Source organism: Benincasa hispida, chromosome 9 (assembly GCF_027475165.1).
Source record: "Benincasa hispida cultivar pf3 chromosome 9, pf3_genome.v1.1, whole genome shotgun sequence".
Lineage (NCBI taxonomy): Eukaryota > Viridiplantae > Streptophyta > Magnoliopsida > Cucurbitales > Cucurbitaceae > Benincasa > Benincasa hispida.
Genome location: NC_143486.1, coordinates 8,126,169 through 8,136,192, shown reverse-complemented (window position 1 = coordinate 8,136,192; position 10,024 = coordinate 8,126,169). Strand labels below are relative to the sequence as shown.

Genomic DNA, 10,024 nt, shown 5'->3' with positions numbered 1-10,024 from the left:
TTGATGCATAACTTTTCTATATTAGATTGTAAATGTTGATGTTCTATCACAATGAAATTTGGAACGATCTTCTTCTGCTCATTGATTCTCTAGTTTTAGAGTTCCTTCACTCACAACTTGATAAAGTAATGTCAGAGGTTAAGAAGAGAGAGTCTAGAACAATAACCATCTAAGCTTCAAACTTGATAAAGTAAAGAGAGGAGAGATTTAATTTACAGTTGCTCTCATAACTTAATAAAGTAATGTTAGATCCACTTATTCTTTCATCATCGTTTCTTTCAGCTTCATCCAAACAAAGAGAGAAGAGTTTTGATTTGCATATATATATATATATATATATATATATATATCAAATTCAATCATTTTATAAGTGTTCCCTTCTAAAATTTGAAACATAAATTAGAATTGATCATTTCATCAATTTGGGTCAAAATTAAGTTGAATGTAAGTAAAAGATAGGAAAGAAAAGTAAAAATACATATTTGGCATACTGGAGAAGCGATCTTAAGATAGTTTGATTGTTTTGTTTACATCCTTGCTGTTCAAGTAGTTGCTTAAGCTCTCATCTTGAGATCTAGTTTTTAAGCCCTCATATTCTTCCACATCTCTGAAAATGTTTCCCAAATAGAGTAGATCAATCCCCATGTTCTAATAGAAAACTATCAATAAAACTTCTCTAAGTCACCATTTTATAATACCTTTTGCTAGAATCTTCCTGATTCCTCTATATCCAAATCTACATAGAACAAGAAACTTTAATGGTTACATTTTTTAGCAAATAAGTACAGAGTTAGAGAGAAACTAACATCCAGAACTAGGGAAAGAAAAGTAAAGAAAGGCTTTGTGGTCTAGCTGATGTTTATTCCCCAGATACCGTCATTGATCGTCGTGGCATGAACTCATAATTTCTTCAATTTCGCCTCTCTTCCTCATATCCTCTTCAGTCATACCTCTATTTTTTGTTAAGATAAAGAAGAGCACTAACCACACTATGAAATAGGCTATCCCATCTCCCACTGAACCAGACGTTGCACTTTCATTAGTTAGCCCACTTGTTCTCTCGCTTAGGAAAAACATAAATATTGTTCTCTCGGTAGGTTCTCTGTCTAGGTGAATTCTTTCTGTTTAGTTAGAATAACATGTCGATTTTGGTTTTTCTGTACCATATTTAGATCACGCTCCCCTCTTTCTATAGAGGAGAGATAAAGAAAAAGAAAAGATAACATATTTAGCAAAATCAATAAACTTCACAAAAGCTATCTAAGATTACGTCATTCTGTTGGGCTAATGTTTATATTTTCAGGCCCAACTCAAGGAGAAGTTCAATCCAACTTGTAGAAATGAGTTAGGTGAAAAGAAGGGTTGAGGAATGGCCACGTTATTCAGCTGAATGAAACACACGTAGTGAAAACCACTATCTCCTCTCAGATGTGAAGATGTGAAGAATCAGATGGGAAATTAATTTTGGTAAAAGGTAATTTCTCTCTTTCTCTCTCTACACAAATTTTGAAACTCTCTCAACACTCTCTAACCCTTCGTGCTTTTGGCAAGATTTTGCAGGTGAAAATAAAAGATTATGAAGCATGCAATTCACAAATGAGAATAAGAAGAAGAAGATGAACACAGTGATGTACGTGGTTCGACTTAAAATGCCCACATCCACAGGAAGGGAATATTTTGATTAAAAAAGCTACAAGAAGATGAGTTGCTTTCTTTTTATAGATTTCTTTTGTTTTTCTAGTATCATAGTAAATGTAAAATAGTTAGATATGTATAGTCCATGGACTGTTAGATATATTTTGTAATCTGTTAAAAAAAATAGGACCGTTGAGATCAAAATCTTCACAAATCTCCACCTTGATCTCAATGCATGTAGCTCTCTTCCTTCCAAATCTGATGTTGAACATTTTTCAGGCAACTGAAAGCCAATCAGCTCGAGACACATAGTTAGCTTGAGCTTTGTAATAGGCTTTATAAGCATGTCAGCAGCATTCTCAGAGGTATGAACTTTCAACACTTCTATTTCTCTTTGCTCTATTCTGTCTCTTACAAAATGGTATTTAATGTCTATATGTTTTGTCCTAGAGTGATATTGTGGATTTTTGGAAAGATGGATAGCACTTTGGTTGTCACTATAGATTTTAACTACTGGTTGTGATATACCAAAGTTTTCCATCAAGCCCTTTAACCATGATGCCTCTTTAATAGCTTCTACCAACGCCATATACTCTGCCTCTGTAGTTGATAGAGTTGCGTTTAATTGTAAATTTTCCTTCCAACTTTGCAAATTAGGACCATATAGAAATAGGTAGCCTGATAAAGATCTTCTTTTGTCTAAATCCCCTGCAAAGTCAGAGTCACCATAACCATACAACTTTAGTTTTGATTCTTGTGTGTTCTGATAAGTCAACAGTGCATTTTTAGAACAAATGAGATACCTAAGTATCCATTTAGTAGCCTTCTAATGCCTTTTGTCAGGATTTGACATATATCTACTTATTAAACTAGCACAGTAGGTTAGATCAGGCCTTGTAGAGATCATCAAATACATTAAACTGCCCACTGCTTGACTTTCATTTGAGCTAAATGTTTTGTGTCTATTTCTATAGGAGAATTAGCTGAAGATATTTTAAATGATGTCAATAGGAATACATACTGGTTTAGCATGAGATAGGTTGAATCCTCTGATTAGTAGCTAGCTTGATTGATACCCAGAGTAGAGGAAGCCTTATCTCTTTTAATTTCAATCCCTAGGATCTTCTTAGACTGACCCATATCCTTCATATCAAATTCTTTCTTTAGAAGATCCTTGACATAAGTTAGATCACCTTTAGAACTCCCTGCTAGTAACTTATCATCCACACAGAGAAGTAGATATACCTTGTTCTTATAGGTGGTTGAATTCACATAGGTACATATGTCATAGGTGCTTTTCTGAAAACCAATGCTCTTTATGTAGTCATTAAAGCTTCTATACCAGAATCTAGGGGACTGTTTAAGTCCATAGATTGTTTAGAAGACAGTATAGGTCCTCTTTTCCCTTTTCCTCAAAACCCTTAGGTTGCACCATGTAAATTGTCTCATCTAGATGTCCATGTAAGAAGGCTGTCTTCACATCTAGCTGATCTAATTCTAGGTTATACTGACCAACCAAAGATTACAATAGTATGATAGAGGTATGTTTTACAACTGGTGAAAAAATCTCAGAATAATTAATGCCCTCTCTTTGTGTGAATCCTTTAGCCATTGGTCTTGCCTTATATGTAGGCTTTTGCTCATTAAAAGTTCCCTCCTTCAGATTGTAGATCCATTTGGATGCTATTGGCTTTCATCCTTTAGGAAGAAGAGCTAGGGTCCTGTGTTATTCACACTTAGTGATTTCATTTCTTCACATATAACTTCAATCCAATTCCTTGCATCAAGGCAGCTCACTGCCCTTCAAAGGTAGCTGGTTCTTGGTCATTTGGAGCCATTGTATCATTCAAAACTAGGTTCATATAATTTGTTTCAGTATACCTAGCTGGAGAAACAGTCACCCTTCTTTGTCTGTCCCTAGCTACTGAGTATTGATTCAAATCAGGTTGAGCTTCAACACTTTCAACTTGCTCACCTGTTGTTCCATTTTATTCCTCTGAATTACTTGGAGGATTTATAGTTGTGGATGTATCTTTGGGATTCTCTACCTTAATTCTAGTGGTAGGACTCTTAGGGATTTCAACAATAACATTCTCCTTTTGCATAAACATTTCTTTTTCTTTAAATGTGATATCTCTGTTGATAATAAATCTCTTCTCAATTAGATTCCACATCTTGAAACTCTTCACCCCATTTGTGAACCCCACAAATATACACTTTACAGCCCTAGACTTAAGTTTCCCCTGCTTTTGATGTATGTATCCAATACATCCAAATACCCTTAGGTTTTCTAGGTTAGGAGGATGCTTGGACCATTTTTCTTCAAGTGTTAGGTAGTCTAGGGATGTATCTGGGCATCTGTTTAGAGTATAAACTGTATAGGTAGCAGCTTTAGCCCAATATTTCTCACTAAGTATAGCATCAGACAGTAGGCATCTGACCCTTTCCATGATGGTTTTGTTTAGCCTCTTTGTCACCCCATTCTGTTGAGGTGTAAATCTAATAGTTTTGTGCCTTGTGATTCTTGTCTCTTTACAAAACTTTTTGAATTCCTCACTACAAAATTCCAGCCTATTGTCTGTCCTTAGGTATTTAATTTCCTTTGAGGTTTTCTTCTCAATCACGAGTTTTCATTCTTTAAATTTATCAAAAACTTGATCTTTAGATTTAAAAAAGAAAACTCAACTTTTTCTTGAGAAGTCATTAGTAAAGGAAAGTAAATACCTGGAGCCACTTAGGCTTGGTATTGGGGCTGGTCCCCAAAGACTTGAGTGAATGTGTCAAAGATGGCTTTGGTTGAATGCTGTGCCTTAATAAAGCTGTGTCTGGTAGCTTTCCCCAATACATAATGTTCACAAAAAGTGAGCTAGTCTATAATTCCCTTAGGTAGAATACCCTATTTGGACAAAATATCCAGCCCCTTAGCACTGATATGAGACAACCTCTTATCCCAAATGTCAGCCTCTGTCAATTCATCAGTGGTCATTGCATAGGCCCCTGTCATCATTTTAACTTCTCTGACCACAAATAGGTCATTGACCTTTTCTCCAACCAGAACCTGAAGGAAATTGATCACGAGGATTTCTATGAGCAGCAAAAGATCATTCCAAATTACAATCATGTATGAACATTACAATTACAGTCATAAAACGAAACAAGCGGTTATGTATTCATTACAGAAATTACAACATGAAAATACAAATGAACAAGGAGAAATGCTACGAACGTTGATAGACTCATCTCCACGCTCTTTGATCACAAACGCTCGAACACAGCAACCTCGAACGCTCGAACAACATGACCGCTACACTGCACGAACTTCGCACACTTGATCTTAATGATCGCCTCGATCACGAACACCTCAACAGCACGAATGACCTCCACAGAACCTCGACGGTGTTGAGTTAAGTGTGACACCACCAAGAAAGCTACCTTGGTATCTCGGTGTAAGAATTCCTAGGGTAGGCTCTATGTGGACTTGGTTTGAGGTAGAAGAAGAAGGATTCAACAATCGTGTAAATGATTGAGCAAGTGGGAGAAGACTGAACCTATCGTATAGGTCGATGCCCAATCGTTTAGCAAAAGCTAAGCGATCGTCTAACAAAAGCTAAGCGATCATTTAGCTCGTTGCTTAGCTGCGTGTCTGTCACATAGAAACACTACACGAACGTTTAACTTTGTCAAGCTGTCGCTTAGTAAATCCTATTTACTTAACAACTTCCATGAGATTCTTTTTTCGAGAGAGAATTCACAAAATCTCAAATTTCAACATTACTAAAATTAAGAAAACAATTTTCCTTTTATCTCACGGTTACCATGAAAACCATCAATAACCTCCCACTCAATTGGATATTATAGAAAAAGAATTAATTATCCAATAATTAATATTATTATAAATATAAATGATAACCAACTTATCATACTATATTTATAACCTATAGTATTAATATTTCATCTCATGAAACATATAAATCATAGCTCTTTTTCTATTCCATGGTACGTAATGTAAATCTCAATTACATTAATCCTCCACTGGATGTATCTCATACATCATACTGATTATATTATATATAATCGAATTATCTCTTGTCAATTTGAACATTTCAAATCAACACCAAGAACTGATCCTCAACTGAATCCATTGAGTTACTAAGAGGACCTTATGAACCTGTAGCTTGAAGCTCCAACAGTACGTGAATAACTGACTAAACTCTTTAGTCACGGGATTTACCATCCGTTAATTGCTAGGCACTCCACTAAAGACTGACAACTGAACTCTCCTTACCATAGATATATTATGTGTCCATCTTAACCAATCAGAAGTGCGACAACCCTTCACAGATCGCTCGTAAGTATAGCTCGACCAATAATCATTATGCCCCTATAGTTACATCTGACTCCTTAAGTACCACTGATCCCTCTAATGAACATAAATCATAGTCCTACTATGACTGAGTCATCTCTTCCAAAGAAAAGCTGTGGCCACTATGTTCAAGCCCTAGAATCAACCTTTAAGGGAGCAATCTCTCTACTTATTCCTGCTTCAGGAAAGGAGTGAATTCCATCTTGTGGATTGAGTTTTCAGCTACTAGATCAGACAAGTCCCCAAAAAGGTAGGCATTTTGAGTTGGCAATTTGGCCACTCTCACCCATACTAATCAAAGGACTGCCCTCAAAGGCAAGAGTTCCCAAAACACTCAGGATTGAGGTCGTGTCATCTATGGTCGTTTAGATGAGATGTAAGTCTCTAGTATTAACGACGTTATATATAGAGTATAGTCATCTCGTGGTCCGGTCTTATACAAACTCTTTGTATAGGACACCCTCGCTTGCACATCTCCATATGAATGGTTAAGATCTACCATTTGTAGTAGTTTACAACACTTGCAAACCTCTACAAAGTGGGCCGTAACCGTAGTGTCACTAGGATCAGGTATCCCACCTTAATCCTTATACTATAGACCTATTTAGGTTATCACTTAAGGTATGATCCAGTTTTATATCACATATACATGCTTAAGTTCACATAAGATAACCAAGGAGCTTGTTTATTGGATGAGTAAATACTAGAATAAAATAACAATTATTTTATTTATTAAACAATTTGTATCATTACAAACAACGAGACTCCAGGAGAATTAGGACACTAATCCCAACAGAACCACCATAGAATCTTTAAGAATTTCAGGGGTTCCTCCCTTTCCTCTGTATTCACAACATACTGCATCTAGCATTCCCAAGGAGATTAAATTTCTCTTGAGAAGTGGTACATATCTTACATTTCTAAGGAGTTTCATAGTCCCATCTTTGAATTTTAAAGATACTGAACCAATCCCTTCAATTTTACAAGCTTGGTGTTGGGAATGTCCTAAAACTCGCAGTTCATAATCATGGAAACATATTTTATTTATTAAAAAAAATATTATTGAAGAATTTATTCAATAAAAGTATTATTGAAATTGCATTATGTTATAAAATCCAGTAAACGAATCCATCACTATAGTATGAATACTGTGACTTTATATAGAGACATAAAAGAGGATCAAGTTATAGTATATAGTGAAAAAAGTCTATAAGTATATGGATGAGATTGGGTACCTCGTCCTGGGGACACTATGGATGCGACATTCTTTATGTACTGATACAAACGAAGTGGTCCCAAAATGGTTCATGTGGAGACAAGCGATTGGGGGAATCCTATGTAAAGGAGTTTTGCATAAGATCAGACCACGAAATAGTCATTTTTCTTTATAACGACCATTTATTGTTAAAATTGACTATTTCAATTTGATGACCTAGGATAACTCGATCTTAATTCTGAGCTAACTATGAACTTCTATTTATTTGGGATTATCCTTTGATCTGCATAGATGATAGTAGTTCAACAACATTGCTCAACAAGCCTCTCATTTTGGGGATAAGATCAGATACATAGTTGGAGACATAGTCCTACAAGATGGAATTCACTCCTACCCGTTTTAGGTTAGCAGATAGGTTATTCCTTTAAGTTTTGATTCTTGGTCTTGAATAAAGGGGCCCCACCCTCTCATGACTGAGAGGGACATGATTTATTAGTTAGACTATAAACCAATTGTTCAATAGAGGATCAGTGGGAGCTTAAGGAGCAAGATGTATTTATAGGGGTAAAATGATAATTTTGACCTAGCTGCAAATATGAATGACCTATGAAAGATCGACTTACTGATCATGGTTAAATCAAGTGGACAGAAATATATCTACAGTGAGGAGAGTACATCCATCGAGCTATAGTGGTATGTCTCGGTGGTTAATGAAAATGGATTAATTCAGGTTAAAGAGTTTAATCGATTAATCTCAAATCGTTGGAGCTCATGATTTGTAGATCCATAAGGTTCCACTACTAGCTCGTAAAACATTACATCATGGATTAGAATATTGAGTGAATTTGAAGTGTTCAAATTCCAAATTAGGATTTGAATTTGAAATGTTCAAATTCAATTTAGGGTTTGGATAATTATATTCGATAAAATTTAAATTTATCGAAATTAAATGTAAAAATAGATAGTCTAAAATATTTAAATATTGATTACATGAATATGGATTCATGTTTAAATTAGGTGTTTTATTAATTTAATATTTGATATTAAATTATTATTTAATTAATTATTTAAATTAAATTAAATCATTTCAAATTAAGAAAATTCAATTTTTGAAATTGAGTTTTAGTTTTAATTTAATTTAAGTTGAAAAACTGAATTAAATTAAAAATAGAAATGCATTTGGTGGAATTATCCCATTTTTGGGGGTTTTTAATGGATTATTTCAAAATTTAACACCTAGGCCACTCACTAAGTGCAATTTGAAGTGTCAAATTGCTGAATGAGTGATGTTTGCATGTTTGAGATTGATTAAAGCTTCATTTTTTGAGAATATTCATTCATGCAATCTGAACTTTGAAAAGTTTTCAGCAAAAACTGTTTAACTATCAAACCTCTCCATTTTTCACCTTAATTCAACTCAATTTAGAGTTTTCACCACTGTATCCAAGGTTGAGAATAATAGAGAAGTCCCTCTTGGTGGTCTACTAGAAATTTGGAGACCGAATTCGTGAAGTTCAGCTAGGATCAAGAGTATTTCTACAAAGTTGTACTCATATGGAACCCTCTTTTTATGAAAATTATTTTAAGCATGCTTCTGAACTCAAATTAAGTGTAATTAGAATTCTTAGTGATTCTGTTTGCTTCCATTTTATGCATGTTTATCCTATCAATTGGTATCAGAGCATGATTTAAGCACTTAATTAACGATAACTTGAATTTTGTGGGTGAATTTCTAGTAATGCATGTTTGGTGACTGATATGGTATATAAATCAATTTTGGCATTAGAATTCTCTTTGATTTAGTTGTTAAATTTGTAATTGGCTCTTGGTTGATGGGCCTTAATGTATGTTTAAGGGTCTTTAATTTTATTGGAGTGAATAGAGTTGAAAATAGGCTGTAATTGAAGATCAAGCAAGCAAGGTCAGAAGCAAAACCTGCAGAATAAGCCATTGCCTTCGCAGCGTCGTGACGCTGTTCATCCTGAAGCTTGAGGCACTGAAACACTGGGATGGAGCGTTGCAACGTTGCTCATCCTTGCCCAGAAACACACCCACAACAGGTCCAATTCGCGGGAGTAAGCCAGTTCGATCGGTTTTAACTACCAGGGGTCCGATTAAGAACTTTCTGAAGCTTTGGAGGGTCGGTTTGGGCGGTCCGGTTCCTGTTCGAGCCGGTTCGAGTGGTCCAGAGGCACTTTGAAGCTGCATTTTGTATTGCTTTTGTAATAAATAGTTCATTGCTTGCTTAAGATGTCAAAATTGATCTATATCAGTGTTGTTTAAATATTTTATGTATGTGATGTATGTTATATTTAAATTAAACATGTATGTGCATATTGTATGCCATGTAGATTTTAAATCCCACCATAGGAAAGCATATGTTATAAATTAGTTATAATATATAGTATAATAACATATGTTATTATACTATATATTGTATAGATTTTAATTCTCATCATAGGAAAGCATATGATGTATGTAAAAGAACTCTTATTCAAGAGTACCTACGAGTGGAAGCAGATCTTTCCAATTCATTGTGATAGAATTATCGCATATACATTCAAACATACTTTCATAATGCTAAAGAGATCAAAAAATTATACTAGTTGAAGATTTCTTCTTCACAGCGAGTCTGAAACCCAACCGTCTATCTCGAACAATCACCACTCGGACAGAAGGAAACGGAGAAGAAAACACCACTTAGAGCCTTCAATATTCTTGGAGTGAGAATCCAAAGTGTGTGGGCTTTGTTCGCATTTGGTAGAGGGAAGAAGGAAGAGAGACCGTACACAACGATCAAGCGAGTGGGA

The 10,024-nt window shown here is 35.1% G+C and overlaps 1 long non-coding RNA gene across 1 annotated transcript; it reads left to right on the top strand.

Annotated features, from left to right (window-relative positions):
* The first annotated feature begins 1,398 nt into the window (after positions 1-1,398).
* Positions 1,399-9,536, top strand: LOC120085500 (uncharacterized). The gene is made up of 3 exons (XR_005483973.2): positions 1,399-1,474; positions 1,561-2,000; positions 9,097-9,536. It is a non-coding gene; the product is annotated as an uncharacterized LOC120085500 (long non-coding RNA).
* Positions 9,537-10,024: the final 488 nt, after the last annotated feature.